Source organism: Ambystoma mexicanum, chromosome 10 (assembly GCF_040938575.1).
Source record: "Ambystoma mexicanum isolate Mex_15411 chromosome 10, UKY_AmexF1_1, whole genome shotgun sequence".
NCBI classification, from domain to species: Eukaryota; Metazoa; Chordata; class Amphibia; order Caudata; family Ambystomatidae; genus Ambystoma; species Ambystoma mexicanum.
The window spans coordinates 56,713,006-56,736,049 of NC_090932.1; the positions used below are offsets into that span (position 1 = coordinate 56,713,006).

General features: G+C 49.8%; 1 protein-coding gene across 10 annotated transcripts in view; it reads left to right on the top strand.

Annotated features, from left to right (window-relative positions):
* Positions 1 to 23,044, top strand: part of PCYT1A (phosphate cytidylyltransferase 1A, choline) — a 333,268-nt gene that overhangs the window by 40,860 nt on the left and 269,364 nt on the right. Inside the window, exon 1 of one of the 10 annotated variants that reach the window (XM_069617495.1) lies at positions 17,682 to 17,810. The exons of the other annotated variants lie outside the window; for them this stretch is intronic. The gene's annotated coding sequence lies outside the window, so the exon portion shown is untranslated. Of the gene's footprint in view, positions 1 to 17,681; positions 17,811 to 23,044 lie in introns of those variants that run through there. 10 annotated transcript variants of the gene reach the window in all.

A 23,044-nucleotide genomic window follows, 5' to 3' on the forward strand; every position in this document is an offset into this window, starting at 1 on the left:
CCGGCCTGGCTCCCTGGAAAAGGATCCCCCCCCCCCCCCCCCCCCCCCTCACCCCCAAAGCAGAAAGGTCGACCTCTTCAGATTTGTCACAGAATGCAACCGTTTTTCCGAGATCCATATCTGCAGAAAGGGTGCTTTGGGCAGGGAGTTACATGCTGGAATGGGAGTCCTTGTCCTAAATAGGGGAGTCGCTGCCAGTGAGGTTCCACTTGTCTAGACCCCTAAGTATGGTCTTGCTGAGCCGCTCACCTCTCTAGCCTCAAAGGGGGTGGCTCCCCTCTTGGGACAAAGGAAGAATTGCCCAGATTCTACAGTGATTACAAAGGAGAAAGGTGCATAAAGTTGCATGCTGTTGGGGACAATGATTGTACTAATGGGGGTTGTTTTTAAGATGCATCTTCTGTCACCGTCTCTTTCAGTCTTTACACAGTGGTGGCGGGCGGAGTGGAGAAAAGGTAGAACCTAGGTATTTGGTAGATCTGGGCGGGGGGTGGTCTGGGAGTGAGGTTTGTGGGGAGCAGGGGCAAGTGGAGACGGGCAAGCAGGAAACCTAGCTCCTCCTACTTCTTTTTGAGCCCTTCGATCCCTGTGCCGGATTTAGAAACAAATTACTCTGGGATTCCAGGGGGTGGCAGGTGTTTGGTGTGGCTAGGCTGTGGTCATGCCAGGCATTTGGAAATCTTCTAAAAAGCCTAAAATACAGGACTCCGTTTTAGAGTGAGGACTTGAAAAGTGTACAAATCAAAGAAAGGAACCCGACAATGCAGTTTTTATTATTATGGTATTTAAATGTTTGTATTTTTTTATGTGTCTCTTTTATGGTGTTTATTGAGCGTGGACCTAGCTTCGAGAAGCAACGCAGTGCTTTACAGAGGTGTACACCAATACAGTTGAGCAAAAAGAGCACGATTCTAGCTGTAATTTTTCCTTTACCTGGAGGGAAACCTGCAATTGCCAGCATGATGATTAACGGGGTGCAAAAATTCAAGTTGCAAGCTAATGGCCAGTCATGAGAAAGTAACTCGCCCCCCTCAATTCTATACATACAAACAGCACACTATTTCTTACATGCAAAGAGTCCAAGATCGCTAGCTGATGACTACCAGCAAGTGCACATTTTAAGCCTTGAGATTAATTTTATGTATAAAAAAATGCTATTTATTTTATTCTAGCAACTTAATGCACCCTCCTATTCTGAATCGCCCTGCATTCACACTTAAGATTCTGTAGTGCGTCTAGTATTTCACTCCCTGCTGCCTGCAGCTATATAACCTTAACTGCGTGTTAATGTTCTTAAGGGCAACACAAAAGACAAGCAGGAGCAAAGTTCATTTGATCTCCGAGCCTCTATGCCTAGGGAACAGCTGAACATTGCGGTTGCAGTGGCTTGGCAGGGGCATAGGCTCTTTTTGATTCCACTGATTCTGACTTCTTGGAGACCATTCTTGCAAGATTCCAAATCCAGGGAAATGTGGCCCAATTCCAGCCCTCGGGAAATGAAATACTCTGGGATTTGAGGGAGAGAGGGGCAGAGATTTACAATACATAATTCATTTTCACCAAAAAGACTTGATCAGGATGCCCCGTTTTTGTAAAAATTGTCAATGTAACAATTAAATACAAATACAATAAAAAATAAACATTAAAAAATAACAATGGTATATATTCGGTTTTTTAAGTGACATCAGTAGTTTTAGGAGACTTTAACACTGCCTTGGCCTAACTTAGCAGTTGCATGTGAAAAGGATTTGTGTTTTACATATATATATTAAGTTATTTTTATTATTTTTTTATTTTTATTTTTTTGGTTACTTTCGGCTTTCAGATAGAATTATTTGTACTGTTCCCAAACTTTTCTTTGTCCCTGCTTCCAGGAGTTTTATGGTCTTTTAGATAAGACGGCTGTTTCTGGATGTACATTCCAGGCACACTGTTCCTTAAGCAAATGAAGTTTAAAACTTTTATTTATTTTTCTTCATTTTGAGAACAAACTGCTGTGCCTTTTTTCTTGATTAATTATTTCACACTGCACCATCTGATGAAGACGTCTGGGGGCCTTCCAAAGCTAATGCGTCATTTCATCGCTGCATAGTATTTTCAGCCAGTAGAAGGTATCAAAACCTGCATCTTCTGTGATTTTTATTTTTTTTAAATTTTTTGAAAGTGGACTAACCCTGCGTTGAACTTTTTTTCTCAGGCATTATTGCAAATACAAGATTATGTTAATTCCATTTTGTTCCTCATTCAGTTACTTAAGAATCACTTTATAAAAATTGATTGCACTAAAAATTTGCAAAATGTGCCAGCACAGCAATAATCATAGCCAAAAATGCTGTTCTGTCAGATTACGCTTGAACGGACCAATCATTCCTTATGCAATATCCTGTGTACTAGGGCACTCTATAAACGAGTGCTTTACATTTTTGAAGCAGTTATTTACCTTGAATAATTCTGAAAGTCATCCCCAACCTGCTAATGCCTTGCTGCACACCTATAACTTCACAAGCACGCAGAAAAATTGATTGGAATCACATGAAATACTTACTTTCCTCTTTTCCAGGAAAATCGTGTGTGTATAAGGGGGCAACTCGCCAATGACATGTAGGGCTTTTTAGTCTGGAGGACCGTTCCCTTAATGGTAATTAATTTTGCCACCAATTGTATTTTCGTATCTTCTCTTTGATGCCCCTCATAGAGGGGTAGTGTTTAGGGTCAATGAATCGAATGAATGAAACCCGAATCAAAGGTTCAAGATCTCATTTGCTTCTTCGAGGGGTCTTACACCAACCATCCAAGTAATGTTCATCCTTATCTGCTTGTTTGTAAATCTTATCACTTTTGTCTTTGTGGTGTTCACCACTAGGCAATTCTCTCCCATGTATTTCCATAAAGTCTTCACCAGGTGTTAAAGGTCTGGGGGTGCCTGATCACAAAGAACGAAATAGTCTGCATAGGCAAGCCACAATCTTTTAGCTGGCCTTAGTTTAGGGTGGAAAAGGCATGTTAATGCCACAGCCTCCTTCATGCCTGCCACATGTAAGTTAAACCCACATGGCACCAACACACATCCCTGTTTGAGCCTCCAATGAGTTCTGATGTAGTTTAAGAAATTATCCTGAAATGTTTGCGATTATTAACTGACGTCTCTGCATGAAACCGCACCAAAAGCTTCAGCAATCTCTAATTGATGCCCCACCTGTTTGAACCAAACAATGTCTGTGTACCAGAAAGCTCTGTCATGGCAACATCAAAAGATAGGCACTGTTTTGTGAAAGCTCATTCTTTTGATAAAATTAACCCGTTTATGAGCAGAACTCCAAATATTTTTCTGGAGACGTCCAATGTTGCTAGTAGACCATCAGTTACTGGTTTTCGCTGGCTTCCCTTATAACAAGTAGGTACAATATGAGCCTTCAGCCACATTTTTGGTACATTCTAGCTCTGAATGATGTTAACAAATTGAACATAGAACATTTCTCACCACGTGTAAGGGTTCGCTTTTAGGACCGCATTATCCAGACTTACCGGGCCTGGATCTATAGATGGCTTCAGGTTCTCAGTGTTAACCAACACAGATGTACTTGTGCAGTTGGGTAAAGCTTCATCGTCTCCAATACACTATCAGCATTCGTTGCTTCATGCATTGAGGTTTCGGGCTGGGATTTATTAATGCGCGATTTGCAGCAGCGTCTTCCCTGCCTAACACCCCCACCCAGCATTTCTTAGAATTCAGTGTATTTATGACTTCTAACAGTTGCTGCCACCAATAGATTTTCCAAGTGATCTTTTATGTCTTCAACCCATTTGTATACTGCTGTCTAGTTTGTCTCCTTGATTGAATATCCTCAAGGCAATGTAACTGATAATCCCCGTCTAGTGACTTCAGCCTATACAGCATCTCTTTTCTCATCCCTAATCCTAGCATCAAAATGTCCAATCCGCTGCTTCCCTGCTGTGGGTTGACTGGGTGTGGGTTCAGCACCCATTCTGTTGGTCCACATACTGGACAAAAACTGCATAGAAAGAGGCGTTCATCTTTTTTGAGGTTACCCTTCCCATCCAGGAGAGTCTCAGCAAGTTTCCTCTTCTTATATCCACTTTACAGGCCGATTCATGGAATTAATGTGCGCCGCGCAAGCGTGCGAATCGCAGCGCAAGGGCGAAAATCGCATGCGCTAAAATCCTGCGTGGTGCACGCGGGCGCACACGTCATCAAACGGCATGCGCAATGCACACAGCGAAAGTGCACATAGCGCGGCCCACACAACAAAAGTGGGCGGAACACGGGGCGTAACACGTGGAATGGGGAACAATGCGTGAAAATGTGGGTGTTACGGGTGAAGTACAGGAGGTAAATGCGCAGAACGCCCACACGCGTGCCTACCACACGTATTCATGGAATTGAACAGGGGAAACGCGTGCGCCAAAAAAGACGCGCTAATCTGGAAACACGTACGCCAGCAGGAAGCAGGCGTACGCGGCCCCGCGCAGCATAAAAGTGCGCGCAAACAAGCTCAGACGCTATGATGAATATACCATTCCTCGCAGCAGTGGTCATGGGACACCGCCGGAGGAGGAGGATAGCCAGGCCCAGAATTTTTACACCCAGGACCAGCCTTTTTGGGATGTCTGATGACCAGGTGTATGGGAGGTACAGGTTCCCAACACACATAATACTCGACCTGGTGAGTGAGTGGGAGGATGACCTCACATCACCCACCCTGTGGTCCCAAGCACTGAGCCCCTTGGAAAAGGTGCTCAATGTACTGCACTTCTTGGCCACTGGTTCGTTTCAGCGGACAAGTGCCATAGTGGGTGGGGGTGTCACAGGCCACGCAGTCACGCTGCCTACACCAGGTGTTGGCCATCATGACTGCACACTCTTCAGTCCGCAGGCACATATACATGCCCAGAACACCTGCAGAAAGGCAGGCTGCCGTCCAGGACTTTTACGGGGTGGCACACTTCCCCAAAGTGCTAGGTGCCATTGATTGCACCCATGTGGCTCTACGTCCTCCCAGGGCAACTGAGCACATCTAGAGAAACCGCAAGCACTGGCATTCTATCAACGTGCAGGTAGTATGTGATGCCAAGGGAATCATCACCTCAGTATATGCCAACTATCCAAGGTCCACCCATGACAGTTTCATTTTCAGAATGTCCCCCCTAAAACGGGACCTAGAAGATGAGCGGCATGGCGATACATGGCTGCTTGGTGAGTATAAATGCCTCTGCACATGCATGCATGTCAGATACTGAGTAATGTCACAACCCCACTAATGATAACCATCATCACCTCCCCAGGGGACAGTGCCTACCCTCTGAGCACCCACATGACGCCAATTCGGAACCCCACCGCACCACCCAAGGTAAGATGCAACACAGCCCATATTGCATCCCGGGGCATAGTGGAGTGCACATTCGGAGTGCTCAAGTCACGCTTTCGCTCCCTTGACCGCTCTGGTGGGCAGCTGCTATACGCGCCCCCAGTAGTGTGCAGGATCATAGTGGCAGCATGTGTCCTGCACAACGTTGCAACCCGTTGGGGCCTGCGGGTGGACATGGTGGTGCCCCCACGTCCCCAACCACATGCACAGCTGCTGCGCATGGGAGGGGAAAGGGCATGTGGTGAGGCAGCCCGTACGCACCTGGTGGCTAATTACTTCACCTAAAATCACACCCCTGTGGAGTACACACAGCCCTGGCACATACCAGCTGACAATCAATGATGATGACATAAGGGACAGTCAACTGTCACAACCATACCAGCCTGAGATTGGTCACCTGGAAGTGTTACATTGTGTACCTACTGAAAGACAACCAATGCTGTGTCACAAAAAGACACACATTTATGCTGCATGAATGACTACCCCCTTGCAAAATACAACATGAAAATAGTGACATGTCACCAAACCCCTCCCCATCTCAGCTACCCAGCACACCATGGCATGTCATGCAATGTGAAAGCAACCAAATGAATTTACAACACATGACACAAGTGTCACAAAGTGCACTGTCCCAAATGGAAACAGGCCACAGACAATATGCTCCCAGTAATCAATAACAAACAGCACACATTAACAAATACTTACCAGCAACGCAATACAGCAACACAGGATGAAACCCTGGCAAAATATGACAGTACAAAATCAAAGTAGTGCAAGTCTTACAACCTGAATAATCCAGCACATCGATCCCTTCCAACTGCAGAGTGTTGCTGTCAGGCAAATGTGTCAGTGTACTGCATACAACATGAACTGCATCTGCAAAGGAGATGGCCTTGTGACGACATGAAGAAGGTACCTGTGAATAAGGAGGAAGACATGGATGCACAAGCACATATCAATACACCATGCAGTGTTCAATACAACAACATTCCCCACTAGGGATGTGCACACAGTTTTGACTACAGACTGCCCACACAGCTCATGGGGAGCCCAATGTCACTGTGTAAGTCACTGCCACTTGGTCACACCCTTTGCAAGCCCATGGAAAGGGGAAGCAGGAAGGGTGTGTGTGTGTCATGAACCCAAGCATCTAACCCAAAGACAGGACAAGCCTGCATGTGCCCAGCTGGAATACACCGTGGATGCACACGGGAGCCACACAAGGCAACACACTGTAAAAAAATATATATATAATCAAAAAGGGCCATGTGTGGACTGGGGGGGGTGGGGGTGGGAGGGGACGGAGTTCGAGGACAGGATGCACACCAACACATACCCGCGTGGATGTTGCGAGAAAAAAAAATACCTCCATGGGCTCATGGCCTGCACGGCTACGCCAATGTGGGAGAACTGCTGTCTCTCTCTTCACCCTCTGCTGCTACATTAGGAGGTGGCGGTGCTATGGGAGACAGGCCACGCAAAGCCCTGGTATGGTCCTCCATGGCAGCAAGCATGCGGGTGTGGAAGGTCTGGTTCTGGAGGATGATAGTACGGAGATCCCCATGCAGCACCTCACGGGTTGCCTGCATTTCTGCACGCATGGCCTCGCGTGATGCCCGGATCTCCTCACGAGTTGCCTGCAGCTCAGCTGAGAGTGAACGTGTGAGCTGCTCCAGCTGCTGTTCTGACCTAAAATTTCGGGAAGCCTCAAGTTCACCCAGAGTCTCCCTGAGGAAATGGAGTTCAAACCTCAGGGCTTCCCTGTGGCCCTGGGACTCTACAGATATGGCTTTGCGCAGTCTCCCCAATGCTGCCCGTCGGTCCCTGTTGGACGCCAACATGTCTTCCCTGTGTGATTGGCAAATGGAGTCTGTTGCCTGCTGTTGTTGCTCCATCTGCCTTTCAGGGGGGAGAATGGAAGTGGCCACCCTCTCCATTGCCTGAGCCATCATTTCAACCGATGCTCCCTGTTGTGCTGCTATACTGTACATGGAGTTTTCCCATACAGTATTGCCTGGTGGCGTACAGCCACCGCGTCGGCGGGCACCACACCTGTTTGGGGCAAGGCGATCTGCACCTTGCTGTGCTGGCACTGCCTGAGGCTGCAGGACTGCATTCCCCCTCTGATGCTGGCCCAGGAACAGGATCAGATGTTGTGGAGTGTAACCCTGCATCCGTAACCGCCGAAGGCGGAGTTACCAACACTGACATCCCCATAGAGGGGCCTACCCCTGGTGCAGGTGGGTTGGACAGAACAGCATCCCTGCCAGAATCACTCACCTGCGACAGCACATAAGTCCAACTGTCCGATTCAGCACCTGAATCATAGAGGTCTGGGGAGGTGCACCCAGAGACACCCGTGGACAGTATGGTCTGCAGGAGGATAGGGTTTTCACCCACCACCACACCACGTCCTCCACTGGTGCCCGGTCGTGGCTCAGATTCCTCCTGGGTCTGCACCATCTCCTCCACCTCAACAGCATCAAGTGCGTCATCACCTGCAAAAACATGAAAGACAACAAATGGAAACAGGCATGAGCACCATAGCACACACATAGGCCTGACAAGGCAGAGATCCAGTACATGAATAACACATGTCCCACACGGCCATAACCCTGGCATGCCTGCATGCACTGTCAATGATTTGGAAAGGGAGGCAAAAAGTAGACACTGAGGACTCCAAGATGGAAAATCAACACATGTGCTGCATGCTGGATAGCACTGGCATGACATATTAGCCTGTGAGTGGCATGGGCAATCCACATACATGACACATGCCAGCACACAGATGGCACATAGCATAGCCATGGTACATTTGACAAGTACAGCCATATGTCAGTAAATGAGTACTTAAATGCAAAATAGTGTGACAAAATATGCTTGTGCCACACACTGCAACACATCCAGTGTGCAATAATACAGTGATGGCAGGCAGATGGATACATCAATGGTTGGTCACTTCAACATGTTAGAACACAACAGTCATGTTCAACATTCAAACTGGGCCCAAAAAGTAATGTGAGCAGGCCCTTACTCAATCAGCCTGAATGGCCAAATCATTCCCATAACAGGGTAATAAATGTGGGCCAATTTGGGTTGTAATCTATGACAGAAGCATGTCACATATGTGGCATTAGGGCAGAAAAATGCATTGCAAAAATGGGAGGATTGAAACAATCGGGCTGAATGAACACTGAAAAATCAGAGCGATGTTGTTGCAAGGTGACAGTTCAAGGGCAACTGCAGTAATGTGGCGCTAATTGGCTACTGTGGTCAGAAGGAATACTGTCATACCCAAACACAAGGCCGGTGAATGGTTTGGCGGAAGCACATGGGTGACCGATACCACTCAGGAGTACACACCCTCACCTGGCACTCAATCATTACACATCACCCAAGAAACATACACATGGATTACACACACTTGCATGGCCACTCACTGGACAATGCCTCATAATCTGGTAGGTCTCCCACGCCTTGGATCTGTTCATCTGTGACGAAGGTTCCAGCAACAGACTCATGTTCAGTGAGTTGGTCGTCCTCTGGTGGAGACCCACCGCCAGTCACCAGAGTAGAGGCATGATTGGAAGCCAGCTTGTTCTTTGCCCTGCGTTTCAGGTCATTCCACCGCTTGTAGCAATCATCAGCTGTGCGTCTCACAAATCCAAAGGCACTAATGTGGTCCGCGATGGTCTGCCAGTGGGCCCTACGTTGAGCAGGCGTAGTCTTACAGCCCGCAGTCACCAACATTTCGCGGCTATGTGCCGACACATAGGCCACAAGTGCATCAAGTTCAGCGTCATTGAAGCTAGGCTTCCTTGACTTGCCGGAGTGTGTAGCCGTGTCTGGGGTCTCGGCCTGTAGTGCAAGAGCACCCTTCTTCTTCTAAGGTGGTGCGGATCCTGAGTGGCTTACGCCGCTCTGGTCAGTAGGGGCAGAAGCGCAGGTGGACTGGGTACTAGAAGCCTGTAAAGGCACAATGACCATAGGTCTTGGTGCAGGCATTGGCTGCAGGGTGTTGTCGGCAGGGCCAACGTCGGTGTGATGGACCAGGACTGACACTGTCCCGGATGGGAGACTCGGAGCTGGGGTGGATTGAGCTGCAGCTGCCCCTGCAGCCTCCCCACCCTGGCTACTTGGTGCAGCAGATGACATTGCTGCCCCAGATCCACGTGGCCTGGTGACAGCAACTTTCACCGCCGCACGTGAATTAGACTTGCTGACCTAGAAGTCAGCTTGGGAGTCATCCTGTGCCGGTTCAGGTGACAAAATGGGCCGGTCCAACAAGGGCTGAGCTGGGATGGTGTCGGCTACGTTTCCCACAACCAATGGGGGGGGGGCATAGGTGTCTCCGATTGGTCCTCCACACACGGGGCTCTAGGGGCACCCTGCAAATCCTGGCCACTTCCCCTACCGCGCCCACGACGCCCACCTTTTGGAGGTCTGCCACCTTTGCCTGCCTTAACATGGCACTGATGTTGTTTTGCGTATGGGAGTTGCAGTAAACAATTGTCCTGGGCAATTAGGGTGAAAGGGGTAGGGTACTAGATGGAATTCGTACCCTAGTGCTCTAGCAAGGCTGTATGTGACCCCTGGGGAAAGATGACGGGTCACGCAACGCACAGGCACCCCAAAAACAAAAGTACACATGCACGCAACCCCTGGTAGACAACGTGCATGGAAAAATGAGCTTGCACTACGCTGTGGCACCCAGAAACACAAAAATAAGCATACGCATGTTACACGCAGCCTGGGGTATGCGACACACGGGGGGCAACCACAGTTGGGAAATACGTGCGCGACTCACCGTCTGCCTTGAAAAAGAACGTGAAAAAGACGCGTGTTGGCAACACCCCTGCCAAAAGAAGAAAAGAATGCAGTCTGAGGAAACAGGGAGTACGAACTGGAAAAGTTGTGAAGTAATCGCGTGTGAACCGACAAGAAGTACAAGAAACACCCGCTCGCTCTCCACAAAAAGCACGTACAAGAAAATAGTGTGATACTTGTATCTTTTAAGCCAGCCCAAACGTGCAACGTCACTTACGTGCTAAGGCCCTTTCCTCCAATAGCACGGGTGACGTGCAGTTTTCTCACGTGCTGAAGCACAATGCACCCGTGTTGTGGGGAACGCCCGCGCGTGTAACGTCACTTACGCGCTAAGGGCCTTTACTCAGATTTCACGCTGACGTGCACTTTTTTGACGTGCCAAACCACTCCGTATCAAGCTGGCCGCGCGAAAACACACGGAAGACCACGCTCCTGCCCAAAAGGCCATTTTCCTGCCACCAAGAGCCCCGAGCACGCTCCCACCAGCCATCTGCTGCTGCCTGCCTGCTGCCCACGTGCCCTGCTATTTGGTGCCTGCACATCAGCCATCTGCAGGGGTCCAGTTGCTGTGTCCACCCATGCTGGAACAGAAGACTCCCGACTGGGATACCATCGCTCCACAGCCCGGCCCCAGGACCCAGTTGCCCACCCACGCCTGCCTCGGGGGTCGCCATGTCGGGGCAAACACCATCTGAGACCACTGGCGACCCCCAGCCAGAGAGGCAGAGGGCCACCAGCTTCAGTGAGAAGGAAGTTGGTGTCCTGGTGGAGCATGTCCTGGGGCATTATGATGCCCTCTTCGGAACATCACGCGCCAACAAGGAAGGACGGGAGAGGATCTGGGAGGACGCAGTGGTTGCCATCAACGCGGAGGGGTGGCAACCCGCGACCTCAAGCACGTCTGGAAGCGCTGGGAGGACTTCAGGTCCAGGACCCTCTACAAGGCCTGGCGACTCACGGAGGGGGGCCGGGTCAGCATGAGCAACATCCAGATGAGGGTCCTGGAACGCCTAGGCCCAGCGCTCCACGCCCAGATCCTTCAGAGGCAGACCGTCTGAAGTTGAGCGGTAAGTGACCAAGCATTGCTGTGTGAGACAGGGCATGTTGCTGTGTGCTGGTAGTCTGATAATTGCCTGTATGTGTGACATGGGCCATGTATGGATGTGTGTGTGCAGCGACATCATGGTCATGCATGTGGGACCAGTAATGTGTGAACCACATCAATGGTGCATGTGTTCCAATGCAACATGGGGAGCTGTATGCGGAATGCACATATGAATGCATGCCAGTCTCTGTTCTTGGACATGGAGGGGGGGGGTGAGGGATGGGTGCTGCTCTCATGTACATGTATTGTGCACGTGTGTGTGTCTGAGAAGTGTGTGTGTGACTTTGAAACGCCATGGATGCATGAAACATGTTTGTGATGATGTGTAGATTCACTCATGCAGTGCGGTCACCGTTGTATCCACTGTGTCTATCCACTGTGTCTGTGGTGTACACGCCATGATGCATGACCCTCCGGTGATGTGTGTGCATGGGATCCGTATGAGCCATGATGCATGTGAGTTTGAAGGCAACATTTTGGTTAAGAGGCCCTTGTACATGGATGCTGATGTTGATTGCAGGCGCCGTGCCTGTTTCTGCATGTGTTTTGCGTGCATTCACCCATGTATTGTGGAGGGACAGGATGGAAGTGACATTTGACAGAGCCACTCGTGTTGTTGCTTCCTGTCTAGGGGAATATTGTACTGTACCCTGATGCTTGTGTTCTTTCTATGTCTCCCTCTACGCAGCGTCAAGTGAAGAAGAGGGCGGAGACGGCGCTGTGGAGCCAAGCAGCGGGGATGCCTCCACCGGGCGGCGATGCAAGGCCCAGCCACCCTCCCAGAAATAGCCATCATCCGGGAGCGAGGGGACTGGTGCCGCGTCTGCCACTACGGCTGTAGCGGAAGAGCCGGGTGAGCCCCCCACAGGGGCTTGCAATGGCTGAAGACGGTGTGGAGACATCCAGGCTGGTGGTCTCCACAGAGGAGGAGGAGCCCGCTACTGAGCCGCACATGGGGCCTGGTGGGGGTAGTACCACTGGTGCAGTCCAGGGCCAGGGTCAGGAGGCAGCACAGGTCACCTCGGAGGGGCCTGTGCACGTCGCTGTCCTTGACCCTGTGACTGCACCACCATGCACCAGAAGGGATCCCCCGTCCCAGGCCCGTTCGCAGGTAGGGGGGAGTGCCACGTCATCTGCCTCTCCACTACCTGTGGACGAGGGGTCCCGCGACTGTATGGGCTCCGTCCTGGTTGGTGTTGCGTTGCGCACACATGACATTCGTGATGACTTGCGTGCTTCCTGGGCGGAGCACGCACGCCATCACGAACAGCAGCGTCGTGACGTGGCACTGTTGGGAGGGGCCATGGTCAGTGGGTTCGTACATGTGTCGCGCACCTGTCGGACCTCTCCTCATCTGTGGAGACTATACGCCAGTCGTTCTCCCTGCCGTCTTCCGGCCCAGATTCCACCAGGGCCCCCTGTGGGCCTGGCCTGACCAACACAGCCAGCTTGGTGGAGATCCCATCCCTGCCACAGTCGGGAGTCGGCGGTCCAGCAGGGGTGGACACCACACCAACTGGAGACCAGCTGATGGAGGATGTGCAGCCATCATTGGACAGGGCACATGGACAGCAGCAGCAGGCCCTAGGTGGTAGCAATGATGGCTCGGGGCCATCGACATCAGAGGGGCAGGCATCAGCCAGAGGGCAGGAGAACCCTAGAATGGGTGTGTCTTCCGTGTGGCTGCGGTTGGGCCGGTGTATAGATGCAGAGCGGCGGCAGGCAGAAGAGGCACGGCTTACAATGGTCAGGGCGGAGAACTCCATGCGGAGGGCACTGAGGCAGGCCAAGTGCCTCGAGGCCATTCGCAGGGAGTTGGGAGTCCAACATGGCATCGTCCCTGCGAACCCTCGGGGCCATGGAAGAGGACCGCCTCCAGGACATCGAGCAGGAGTTCGATGATGCCCTGGCCCGGGAAATCGGGAAGTGAGCCGTTGGACTAGCCCACCGCCATTGTATATAGTTTGTAGTTTTAGGTTTCCTTTATCTTTTTCATTCATTTGGGGCGCTTGGACTATGCCCCGCCTTTTTGTATATAGTTCTTTATTAGGTAGTTTGTTTGCTAGGTTTCATTTCATTCGTTGGGCTCATGGACCCTGGATTACTTCTTTGTACATAGTTGAACAGTGGATTTATTATTTTTCTCACCATGGAGCAATGGATTTTACTGTTTCCGTTTCCTTTGGATTTGATTTGGTGGCCGGAGACTTTGGACACATTTTCATTTCGATTTATTTGGATTCAGACTTCATGTTTTTCTTTTTGTGTTTTGGACATGCTACATTTCATCTTTTTTTTTTTTTCAAACATTTTTTTTCATGTTTTCTTTGATTACATTCTTTTTGTGTTCAATACGTTTTGGTTTATTACTTTGATGTGTGGTATTCATGCATGTCACGGTGTAGGTTTTCACAATCACCAGCACCCATTGTGTGTGGCAGACATGTGTTGATGTACATTCTTGCCATTTGGGTTGTATCATGTAATGGGCATTTCAATGTGGGGTGGATGGGATACTTGGTTGCGTCTTTGCACAGGGGTGGCGTGCGGTGGGATTTGGGAGGCCATGAGGCCCATGATTGTGGATCATGATGACGTGTTGGGGGAGGGGGGGACATGAGTCGGGGCCTGCTTGCAGGTGCCCCTCACTGCTGGGTGGGTGGGGGCGCTGGGGGACATGAGTCAGGGCCTGAGCCCCACTGCTGGGGGGTGGCGGTGCTGGGGGACATGAGTCAGGGCCTGCTGGCAGGTGCCCGTCAATGCTGGGTGGGTGGGGGTGCTGGGGGACATGAGTCAGGGCCTGAGTCTCACTGCTGGGGGGTGGGGGTGCGGGTGCTGGGGGGACATGAGTTGGGGCCTGAGCCTCACTGCTCTGGGGGACATGACTTGGTGATCACTAATGCAAGGTGACATGTGGGTTTGTGGAAACAGAAAAATTGATATGAGGCCGGGAAGCCCAAAAGGAAACACACCAACACAGGTTACAAAGGACATACAAAGCACTTTATTCAAAGATACAACAATTACCAAAAGTCAATTGACAAACGGATAGCTATTCGGCCCTCAGAGTAACAGAACGAACCATCAACGGTAGTTCGCTGTGTTAGTGTGAGAGACCGAACATTGGGATACTCGGGTTTTTATACTTTTTATCCAGCTCTGGCCAACCCCCTCGCAAGTTAACCATTCTCAGAACCAGACCTAGGGTTCGTTGCCAGATCAATCCCATAATGTATGCATTTGATCAGTTCCGCTGATACAGTTGTTCATTTACAAATAGGTCAGGGATAGGACAAGGTCTCAGTTCGCGACCCTAACAAGTGGCCTGCGGGTATATTATTTATTCATGTGTGCGGAGGTCACAACGGCCAGAATCCCACTCGAAATGTCATTCGGCCTCCGTTTTGTTGTTCAGGGTGACTTCCACACTACAAGAGAACCTAAAATGGCGGCTAAATCCAAGATGGTGATTTGCACAATACATTAAGGTCAAGACCTTGCCGCGGAATCTATTTACACAATGTTTTAGACAACCTGGTGTAGGCCAACATACATTCAAACAATGCGATAGGAGGTATAACATTATTTTGATTTCCACAGGTTGGCTGGGGGGCATGCCCATGGTGGATGGGCTGCGTGCGGGACATGACCAGGGGTGCAGGGTAGTCCCCTGTGGTGTGGGCTGCCTGCAGGGGCCTTGGAGGGGGTAGAGGGCACACCTGGTAGGACCCACACTGCCAATTCACGTGTGGGACTCCCCGCGCACCCCGCTTTGACAGCGAAATCGCGTGTGAAATTCCCGCGAACCCCAGTGATACACGTACCCTGCTCGCACAGGGCCAATCGCGTGTGACACGCCCCGCGAACCCCAGTAAAACACCTACCCCGCTCGCACAGGCCCAATCGCGTGCGATTCTCCCCGCGCAGGGGTGTACATGTATTCGGAGGGGTGCGCGGGGAGTTTTACAGGCGTTTTTGTGGTTGGGGGGGCTGTATGCTGGGCCAGTGGCCTGTGCGCCATGTACGGGATTTGTGCGCTGTGCATGGCGCATGGGGAGGGATTTGGGGCGTAACTGGCGCTGCTGCAGGGTCACTGTGCCACTCTGCGCCACGGCTGGTAGTGGATGTTGAAATCCATGAATACGTTGTGCGCGGAAATGGATTTTGGCGCACGCGGCTGGCGCAAATTGTCGCACGTGCATACTGTGCGCCAGCCGTGTGTGCCACTTGTGCGCTGGATTCTATGAATTACCCCCTTTATCTGTTCCCATCAAGGCAGGTAGTTCAATGAAAACCACTGCTTAGCAGCCTCGGGGACACCTACCCCCAGGTGCTTAACCTTATCCCAATCTATTTGAAAAGAGACTGCCTCTAAAACCCCTTCTATTGATGGTGTTCGGGGGCCTAAGGGTAAAGTAACTGATTTTACTTCATTTTATAACCTGAACAAATAAAACCCCATATTTCTGCAAGCCGGATAAAGGCTCGGGCATCGAACTCTGTGGTTTGAAAATGTACGTCAAGGCTTTGAGATGCTTATACTTACAAAATTGGTATATACAATGAAAGGTAGTGGCCAGGTCTGTGTAGGGCAGGTAGTGCCTCAGTATTAGTTCCAATGCCCCTGTGATCTTTGGTGTTCCCACAGGATTATTGTTACAGTGGTTGAAAATGTATAGGAACAAATGACAGGATGGTAGATGGACTTCCAAGATGAAGAGATCCATGCAGCTTTCTTCTCCACACTAATGAAAGTTTGCAATAAGGAATTGCCTGTCAGAAGGATTCCTTCGGCCGAGTTTACTTTGCCTCTCGAAACCACCCTTCACCAGAATCGGAATGTTGAAATCTAGGCCAAATCCAGCACTGGGAAAGAGTCTGGCATTTGAGAGGGGGGATAAGGAAGAGAGATGTAGGCAGTGCTAGGGTGAAGTCAAGGCAGGCAAGTGGTAGGCTTGTAAAATTGTTAAACTATATGCCTAAAATAACATAATGTGTTTGGGATTACAGCAAAACAAAAGGGGTGATGGCTGGACGATTTGGAATAAATCTTAAGCTCTGGCATTGCTCTGGGCAACCCTCCAGACCATTGTTCTTCACCTGCCAAGCCATTACAGAAGGGAAGACCATATGCAAATCAGCCTTACTGCCACCCCTGGCAGTCCAGCCCAAACTGTAAGGCCACATTCCTTCTGCAGGAGACCACAAGCATCACCAGACATGTTTCGGCCTCATTGGGTGTCGGCAATGAGTAGCTTGGGTCACTAGGCCCAGCAGGCACGGTTCCCACGTCTCGTCATAGCCGCCCCACACGGTTTGACGAGAGCAAAACAAGAGTTACTTCAGGTGTTCAGAAATCACACAGTAGAGCAATTTAACAATATACAAATCGTTAGCAGAGCCTGTTGGCCAAAAAGAGTAAACTTGTAGTTGTATGTTCCCTTGTTGAGAAGTCTAGCAATTACCAGCATGCGAAGTTATGTGAGCCTAAAAAACGAAGCTGCATTTTTACCAGTAATGTGAATATAGAAAGAAACGCTATGAAAGAAAACCATGCTACCAATGCCTATCGATACCTGCCCTGCTCCTTTTTTTCAACGATTGCAGCTTTATGCCTCCGCCCCCGCGATTTCTAATCGCCAGAGATTGACACACCTGTCCTTACGGGACTATAAGGCCATCTCCTGTTTTTTTTGTTGTTGTTTACATCACATCACAGCACAGCAGGGATCTTTTGAGCTCTAGGTGGTGTCCACGCGTTGGTTACAGCTGATCAGTGCAGAGTTAGGGCCTTCGTTTCCTGGGCTCGCAATCCTGGGAGACCAGTTTTGTCGGTTTGGGAATCTGGGGAAATCCCGACCACTCGACTTTCAGCACAGGATCTACCTCTCGCTGAGGGGGTTGTCGTTGCCGTGACTTCAGTCTCAGAAAAGACACCCCGTGGTGTTATGTATTACATATTCTAATTTGATCGAGGATATGTGCCCCGATTGCAAGTACCAGTATACAACCGGTTGCAGCTCTCCTTCAGTGCTGGAATCGGGGAATGGGACCCTGATGGGGAGCTACTTGAGACCGGTGTCTCAGGTAAAGGGTGGGAGGCTGGGGCTGTAGATTTGGTGTGCCCAAGGCTGCTGCTTTTCCCGATTCTGCGGTGACTGCACTGTGGCCTCCAGACAGGTTGAGGCATGGCGTGAGAGCCAAGGCGTGGCCTCTCCTCGTGAAACTTGTGCCTTTTATTGCACCATTGGCTGGTACTGCTGTCCGAAAGCAGTGACCTCATCACTCTGCTGTAGGTCGCATTTGGCCCGCCCCAGTGCCTCCCCCACTCCTGGTTTCAGTGCCTGGCACCTGAACACATTAGCAGTCCCTTGACAAGCCTGCGTGCATTATGGAGCACCAGTGATCGCTGGGGGAGGGCTGCTGGCTTCTCCGCGCGGTTCCCTGCATAGATCCACTCCGGCCAGCAGAGGGCGGTGACGGTGCTACAGGTAATCCTTTTCATTTCCTTGGAGACTGTTGGGAATTAATTCGTTTGGGTTATTGCCTTCTCCCGGGTCCGCACACCCTGTACTCCCCACCCAACCTGAGACACCGTCATCTGTGAATGTTCCCCACTGCAGCTCCCCTGTTAACTCCCTGCTTTCCTCACCAGGTTCTTCCCCTTATGATTTTAAAGCTACATTCAAGCCCAATGAATCCCGTAATAATAAAAAAATAGTCTTAAAAAGAAGCCCATGCAGGTTAAACATGGCTGTGCCTCAGTTTTAAATCAAATACTCGGGATTCGTTTAAAACTATCTGCGCCCTGAATTGGATTACATCTATGTAGGGCCATGATTGGTATCGGTGTGGCGAAGGAGACCCACCGAGTTGAAAGCAAGAGATGCATTGTAACTCCTTTTTGAGTTTGGGCTAAAGCACCACCTAGAAGCTGAAACGATTGCATTGCAGTACAGATCTGATGAGGGACACACAGCTTAAAGCTGTTGTTTACCCACCTATTGACTGTCCATGGCCATGCTACTGCCTATGGCCATTCCCGCCCAGTTCCTGCCACTCGCAGCCCAAGACACCTCTGCATGGGAACTCTTTGAGCTCGCTTTTTTGTCAAAGCAGACTTCTCAGAGTTAATGACTTAATTGGAGCTGTAAACGCGCTACAGTTTTAATAAAAATGTCATAACCAGTTCGCCTTCGTCCGCTCTATAAAGCACAATGCGTGTCCTTCACTGAAGTCCCGCCATAAACGAGCATTGGCAATGCCAACAGTTTTAGCCTGTGTATAAGTATTAGGCATTTGCCAGGCGCTGCTATTAGATGCCTGTGGTGGGAGTTGGAGGCTCTGCATGGCTCCCAAAACGTCCTCCTCCAGGCCCACAGAATGACCTGCTCCTTCCTGCAGTCTTGCTCTCCTTGCGCTCCGATTGGTACAGAGCTTTCTTCTGAATCCTGTAGTCTGTGGATGCCAGCTCGACCCCCTCTGCGCATGCTGCTCTGTGGCTCCTGTCACATGATTGGGAACGTCGGGTGGTATAAACGTGACCGCCCCCTTGCATTTTGGCAGTTATTGTGTACGTTTGGAAGAGCATTCGGTGGAGCTATTACTTTGCTGGGTGAAGACTAAGGGTTTAAGCTAATGCAACTGTTCTCCCCGGAAGTTGGGATTGTCCCACTAGCTGTACAAAGTGTGGGTATGTTCAGCCCAGATCATTATTTAGTTCACTTTGCATAGCCAGCATTTTGGATGAATGGGTTTAAAACTGTGTATACCCAGATTGCTGAGTTTAAAGTGTGCATATCTAGTTTCCCTGAATTGTTGAAGTATATCCGCTTCTTTGTATTAAAGTGTTCTTGCTCTGCATAGCAAGATCTGCATATCCATCCGGCTGGATGTAGGGCAAAAGCGATGCGTCTCTTGGGATTTTGGGCCAAATCTGTGTTTGTGTGTGTGTGTTTGTTTCTTTATTTTATTTATATAGTGCTCCAGACCCAGGAGTAAAACGATGCTTAAGGACAGGTTACAAAAGCACAATATATATAGAATTTGCAGTTATAAGTTTGTAAAATTATATACAAAGGTTGTTGGAACTTACAGTTAACACATGTGTGAGGCATGTACATGTACAGTATATACAATTTGTAATGGACTTAGTCTAGTTTAGGATTAGTTTTTTTCCAGTAGCCATCCAATGACTAGTTTCCTGAACAATTGGAATGATTTGATCAATTTGATGTTCAGAGGCAGGGTATTCCAGAGTTGAGAGGCGAGGACCGTGAAGCTCGAGCCCACTGGCTCTTTTAGAGGTGAATCTGGGCACTGTGAGGCATAGAGTGTTGGAGGATCTGGTAATTCTAGTGGCCGGCTTCATGGTGAATTTGTTAGTGAGCTAGGGAGGGGCTAGGTGGTTTAGGGCTTTATAGGTGAGGCAAAGGGTTTTTAGGTACATTTTTTTGTTGTTGTATGGAGAGCCATTTGCAAGTTATTCTGGTGGTGGATATGTGCTCTCGCCTAGGAATGTTTAGTGCTACTCGCAGCGCATTGTTTTGGAGAACCTGTAGTTGATTGATTATAGATTGTTTGGCACCTAGGTAAAGACTATTGCAATACTCTTGCTTAGATTGTATGCCGCTGGGAAGCAACAGAATGGTGGACATACCAAGCCTATGGATGAATGGGTTTAACTCCACGTACAAAGACACACTCCTCTGGATGAGTAGGGCAAAGTTGTGTCTAGTTATTCATTTCAGTTTTTTTATATAGTGCCAGAAACGTATCAGAGGCAGCTTCAGGGAGCTTTAGATCAAGACGGAGCCCAAACAGTATGCATTAGTAAATAGTAGAAACCCCCTGAGTTTTCTGGAACAAGGTGGGTGGCGATGAATCTTCGATTGTCAGATACGCGGTTCCGGAGGGAAGTTACTTACAAGTGCAAAGCCGGCCCTGCACAGAGATGAGATGAGCAGGAGGTCCAAGTTGCGGAGCATTTGATAAAATAATCCGCATGTGCTAAATAGCCCTTGAGTGGGCGGGGCCCAGCAGTTAATTCCCCTGAACAATCTGGTCTACATTCTGTATTTTCACCAGTCTCCATGCTAGGATTGAAGCTCTACATGTCAAGTTCTCTGGATTTATTAGGTTAAACTGAGGCTCAGTGCTTGCTAGGTTTAAGCTCTATATGGGGAGTTCTCCCAATTAATAGGTTACATCTCAGTGTCCAGCCTTTTGAATTTTGGGATTAAAGCTCTATAGTCGGCCCTCTGGATTGCAGAGTTGAAGTTCTGTGTTTCCAACTCCCAGAGGGATGGGTTGTAGACCCTTCTCCTGTTCGCAAACCCCCAGATTTGTTGAAATTATCATTAAGAATGTCACCCACTTAAGCTGGAATGTTCCCAAAAACCATAAATACACTAACTAGGGTAAATGCTTGCCTTATTGTTGGCAGACTTGGCCACTCATCGCATTGTAGGTCTCTTTTTGTCCAATCCCTGTTGCCCGCCCTTCCTTCAAAGCACTTAACCTGCCTACCACCAGTAACCGCACAATAATTGACCGCCTCTAAACCAGTTTAATGGTTTAACGAGTGTCGCCGCTGCTTTCAAAAGTGTAATTTACAGGTGATCCACATTGTGCTACTCAGTCTCAGGAGCTATGCTGCGGTGGTGTCGGACAGGGCCTCCCCTCACTGTAAGGAATCGTGATCCCTCCACGCAGCCCACCACCGATCAGTGGCCTAGCCAGGATTGTCTAACAAGTGGGCCCTGAAGCTAATGTAGTTCGGCCCACCACAGTGACAGTAGCATCTGTAAATGCCCACATAGCGCTGCTGAGTGGGCAGTTGCAGATTTTGGGTGGGCCTTGCCCACTCAGGCCCTACCCTGTCCACGCCTCTGCCACTGATTCCATTGTTTCTTAATCATTCAGATTTGTTTTACTTGCTACACAGCAAGTCTTCCCTTCGAGTTTCCAGCAATGCATGTTTTCCCCCTCATTTTCCTGAAACGCCAAGTTTCGTTTTGTCCGATTTTTTTTTTTTTTTCAACGATTAATTCCCTTTCCTGCTGCCCCTTAACTGTTTCTCTTTGATTCCCATCTCTGCTGGCAGTGGAAAAAATGTGCCGTGGGAACCCCCTCCTCCCGGGGGAAGCCGGTGGGGGCAGGAGCTGAGAGGGCAAGGGTTTGGGCCATGTGGGTCTGCCCCCAGGCCATGTTCTGCACAGCATCTCTACATGGAACCCCAGCCTGGCGAATTTCATAAAAGCAAGGAGCATAAGAATGCCACCATTTTAAATGTGAAGCATGTCTGTGATGGGGATTCAGCAAGAAGCCCTTCAGAGCGCGGAATGGAAGTTGGACATGCTGCATTTTTGGAATGCAGAGGGCATGGCGTTTCCGAGTTCTGAGGACTCGTGCAGTGTCGGCCTGAGCAGCGGCAAAGCACTGGGCAATGAAACGAAAATGAGGCGCTCCCCCGGTCGATGCCGGGTGAAGGTTCCACATTTTTGTTTAACTCCCTGCTCCCGTGGGGGCGTGGGGAGTAAACCACTGCAATAGGGCGTTGATACGAATGCATCAGCGCCCTATTCTAATGAAAGGCGCCCAGCAGCAGCATGAGAGTGGGGTGGATTTTAATAGAATAGGGCACCTGCCGTGCCTTCTCCCACCACCTGGCTCGGGGGAGCCCTTGAAAGACTCCCCACGAGCTGGCGTGTCCACTTTTGGAAATCCTACATTTGGATTTTCCGAAAAAGTTCAGCTGGTGCCAGGCCTTCCTCGTCTCGTGGCGTGTCCAGAATTCCGGCTGCATGGATTGGCACTTGGCTTGACCTTTAAGGTCATCCTCTGAGTAACCTGTTGGTGTCGCACTACTAAATTATCTGAATCGCGTGGTGCACCGGTGGCAAATGTAGGCGGAGGGGGCCCGGTCCACCAGCCCAAGAAACAATGAGCCCCCGCTGGGCGCTGCTCTCCCTGTGGAAGCCGAACCATCGTCTGAGTGAAGTTTCCTTAGTGCGGGACCAGCCACCGCCGGAGTGGCCGAACAGCACTGTAGCTTGGCAGGAAGGGGCGCACTGTGTCCCGCCCCAGGGGCATCCAGACCTTAGTCTACACAGGAATAGGAAAGGCCGTCTGAGGAGAGGGAGGGGAAACTTTTAGTACTGAAACGAATCCCTAAATGGTTGCATGTCCTCCTGGAGTCTGGTCTAAATTGCGGAAGCGTTTCATTGCAGAGTCCCATAGTCCGGAGTTAAACTGCTTCTAAGGCACTATGGCAAGTAGACCATGGCCTGCAAGGAACCACGCGACCTTTACTACTACCTTTACCCCAGAGTGTTGCGCCAGGATCTGCCCGGCAGCTACGTTTGCTGTGGCGTGAGCTTTGCGCAGAGTCACGTGCTGACGGGTGCGCATCTGCATTATCAGCCCCCTTGTCTAATCTCTGACCTTTGACAAGGATGACACGCATGGTTTCAAGCACCGAGCTTCAGATTGCCAGAACCACCAGATAGACCGCAGAGGCGGCATCTAACTGACCCACCACCACCACTTTCTAGTGCAGTGAGGCGCAACTAATGATATCGATGGTGTGAATAGGGTCATGTCCATGCACAGTTATTAAACTTTATGAATTTTAATACTTGTGCACTCGTTTTGTCTTGATGTTTTATTAAGTACTTGTAATCTTCATTACTCATAGTAGTCTTCCTCGTCGCAGTACTTAACT